Source organism: Aplysia californica, unplaced genomic scaffold (assembly GCF_000002075.1).
Source record: "Aplysia californica isolate F4 #8 unplaced genomic scaffold, AplCal3.0 scaffold00071, whole genome shotgun sequence".
NCBI classification, from domain to species: Eukaryota; Metazoa; Mollusca; class Gastropoda; order Aplysiida; family Aplysiidae; genus Aplysia; species Aplysia californica.
The window spans coordinates 1,488,384-1,492,671 of NW_004797341.1; positions in this window are offsets into that span (position 1 = coordinate 1,488,384).

Consider the following 4,288-nt stretch of genomic DNA (forward strand, 5'->3'; position numbering starts at 1 on the left):
GTTTATTATTGTTATTATTATTATTGATGTTATTATATTGACGTTGTTATTATTGTTATTGTTTTTATAATTTATTATTATTATTATTATTATTATTGTTATTGTTATCGTCATCATTATTATAATTATTGTCATTATTATTATTAATATTATGATTGTTGTTATTATTATTACTATCATTATTATTATTATTGTTATTATTATTTTTATTGTCATCATTGTTATATGTGAGGCATTGTGGTGAAATCAGGCGCTCGTCAAAATAATGGAATCAAAGAAATTTGCATTTTTTGGGCTGATGAGCAATTTTTTTTCGAATTTTCAGTTCAACTCCTTTTATGTCCGTCTAGAAACTCATTTTTGTGTGAATTTTACAGAAAGACATTGATTGAAGGCACAAAAAAGGTAAATTTTCGGTTTCCAAGCATTCTCAGGCCATTGAAGTTACCAAACTTTGGCGGCCATTTTCCTGCTAGTTTTACTTATGAAACCAGGCGATTTTGACATCCTTCAATTGCAAATATTTCGAATTCTATTTGACATAGATGTATATTTTCTTCACCAAAAGGAAGGCAAATGAACAGGCTTTAAGATAAGACCAATAACCCCATATGCCCAAAAATTGTCGAGCGCCTGATTATTACACATATTATTATTATTATTATTATTATTATTATTATTATTATTATTATCGTTATCTTTATTGTTATTATTATTACTATTGTTATTATTATTTTTATTATTCCCATCATTTTCCTTTACGGACAAGTGTTATCAGTCTGTCTGTTTGTCTTACTTTTCTCCCAGCACTAAATGACCGTGATTGCGTCGATGTGATGTTCTTTGCTCAAACAAACAAAACAAACAAAGCGGCGCTTTTTCGGTAGTTCCCACCCCGCAATTGTTATTCACGGGTTTTGGCCACAAGAGTAGGGGGGTTTCAATAAAAATAGGAAGGGGGGTTCATGCCCCCCCTGAATTTTACCATAATTTAATGTTTTGCAGTTGTTAGGTTTGATTTCTTAGCTCACCGCGAATCAAACGTATAGATCTAGATCTAGATGTAGGTCAGGCTCAAATAAGGGGGGTGGGAACTACCGAAAAAGCACCAACAAAGCAGACAAAGCAAACAAAGCAGAAGGGTTGAACCTCAAAGTGTTTGTTTGATGTTTTAACATATATGATGTCCCCAGGATTTCTTTATACAACCTGTTGGTGCATTTTCTTGTGTGTTGTAACTGGATGTGCTTTGTGTATTTCTATGTTATATATTATGTGCCTATATATATATATATATATATATATATATATATATATATATATATATATATATATATATATATATATAGATAGACATTATGTGCTTGACACTGTGTTTCCATTACCCACTTTCTTGTTCACACTCCACCCTCCTCCACCCGCACCCACCCTTTTCGAGCCTGCACGCGTGTGTGTAGTGTGTCTCTTTGTGTGTGTATGTGTGCCTTACTAGCGTCTTTGCCGTTTCCCGTGACCGCTTGCTCGCTAGGCCTGTCCGGAAGTTCAAATCTGTTTCAGGATAATTGGATTGTCATTTCTCTAGATTGCTTTTCGGATAAATGAATAACATGTCTCTATGTTTGCTTCTGGATCATTGAGTAATGTCTCAAGATAGCATTTAAATAACTCAAGATTGCTTTCCAATAATTGGATATGTCTCAAGATCGCATTTGGATGAATGGATAATGTATCAAGTTTGCATTTTGTATAAAATTGAATTATGCAGGAAGACTGCATTTGGATAATTTGAAAAAGTCTGAAAATTGCATTAAAATAATTGAAGTTTATCTGAAGGTTGCTTTAAGGAATAATTGGATGTTTCAAGATCACATTATAGTAATTGGATAATGTGACCGAGTACTAAAAAAACCCCAAAAAGTTCAAATGAGCCATTGAGAATTAGATCAGTCATTAAGTCCAAGTCTGTATTAGATATGTAATATGTAATAATAATTTTATTATTTGGGTTATCCAGACTTCCAGTAGAATCTCAAGAATGTCCCTTTTTGAACAGTGGCGAACTGTGGAGGAGAAGAGACTTTGCTGTCCTCTCCAACATGTTTGCTTGGCCCGCGTACAATAATAATGATAATGATATAATAGTATTCATTGATGATAATAATAATAATAATAATAATAATAATAATAATAATAATAATAATAATAATAATAATAATAATAATAATAATTATGATAATGCTAATAATGAGTATTGATAATAATAGTAATAAAAATGAATAGTATTAATAATAATGACAATAATGATGATGATGATAGAGATGTAAATAATTGCGTTTATCTTGCGCATATTCATGCTCTATGTACTTTGCAACCCCCCCCCCCTCCCAAAAAACACCAAAACCACTGAGTCGGATCGCAAATGATCAAATTGTTAACGTAGATAAAGTGGCCTATGTTTTCTGATTGAACAATTCCGATATTAGTTAATGAATTGCTTTCCAATTTACCTGTGGAAAGGTACCTTCAGACAGCTAGCTAGTCGGCCGTCCTGTTGCATGATTGTCCTCCCCCCCCATCTTCTATACTCATATTCCTATCTACCTGCCCCTCTGTCTCATCTCTCTTCACACTTTTAAAAATTTATTTTCTGCATGCTGTGTGATCACTGTAGGCTAAATTTTGTTCTCCATTTGCCACCTGCTCCCCCCCACCCCCCTCCCCCTTTGCCTTTTTTTTTACATGTTTATAGTGCAAGGTTTTGAAGTTCCTCTTCTTTTTTACTCTCGGACACAGTGTGTCTTGTCTCGCTTAATCTGTCCCCGTCGTTTTATGTAAAAAAAAATAATCTGAAATTATGCATACTGAGCCAAAAAATGTGAAATTATGCGTTTCTGTTAATTTTAACAAAGAGTGATACAGAAAAATAATCAGAAATTATGCAAAAAAATGATAATGATCAACTTTTGCTAAATTATGCGGGATGCATAGAACCCCGGGGACAGCTTAATCGACAGTAGAGTAGAGTTTGGTTAGTTAGATGAGTTGTTTTATGGTAGAGGTGCTAGTCTTTTCTTTCTCCCCTACCTGTGATCCGTAGAATCGTTTTTGGTGCAGTCTTTTTTTAGATGTTATAAGTTTGGAAAACAAAGCAAACAAACAAATGAAACACGAAAAATAAAACCAAACAAAAAAAAAAAAAATTTTTTTTTAAAGCAGAAACACCCCCTAAAATAGTTCTGGTACCGTTTTTTGGAATTTTGTTTGTGCAATGCTTTTGTGGTATCCAGTTTCTACATTTCGTTTTAAACAGTGGTGTTTTATTATTGTTATTTTTTTTTCTTCCAAATAATATAGGAATACTTTCTTAACTCTTGGAAAACTCAAGGGAGTAAAAAGGGGGGGGGGGGAGGCGGGTTATTGTTTTGTTTTTGTTTTTTTTCTTGGTTATGTTTTTATAACTTCACGTTGTGTCTTCCTTTAGGATTTTAATGTTTTTTTATTTTTTTATTTTTTTATTTTTGCGAACAAGTAGTTCAAATTTTGCTTAAATTTTAGTGTTTGTTTTTTAAACTATTTTTAAAGAGAACATGTTGCTTTTGGAGACAAATTTTTCTTTTCCCATTTTGTTGAAATATTTTGATCAATTAAAGTTAGGTTTTCATTGGGACTTAGTACATGTAGTTAAAAGGGCAGGATTTTGTGCTGGGAAGTAGAGTGTGTTTTTTCAAAGAGTTGCATGGCCATGGAGAAATACTTGTGAAAGATAGGTGTGGTTTTGTTGGGTAGAGGGTTACAGAGCATGGCATCTCAGCATTGTGTGTGTGTGTGTGTGTGTGTGTGTGTGTGTGTGTGTGTGTGTGTGAGTGTGTGTGCATTTGTCTGTGTGTGCTTGTGTGTGTGTGTGTGTGAGAGAGAGTGTGTGAGAGAGAGAGAGTGTGTGTGTGTGTGTGTGTGTGTGTGTGTGTGTGTGTGTGTGCTTGTGTGTTTGAGTGTGTGAGAGTGAGAGTGAGAGTGTGTTTGTGTGCGTGTGTGTGTGTGTGTGAGAGAGAGTGTGTGTGTGTGTGTGTGCGTTTGTCTGTGTGTGTGTGCATTTGTGTTTGTGTGTGTGCGTGCATGTGTATGTGTGTGTGTGTGTTTGTGTATGTTTGTATGTGTGTGTGTGTGTGTGTGAGTGTGTGTGTGTGTGTGTTCGTTTGTATGTGTGTGTGTGTGCATGTGTGTGTGTGTGTATGTGTGTGTGTGTGTGTGTACATTTGTGCGTGTGTGTGTGCATGTGTGCGTGTGTGTG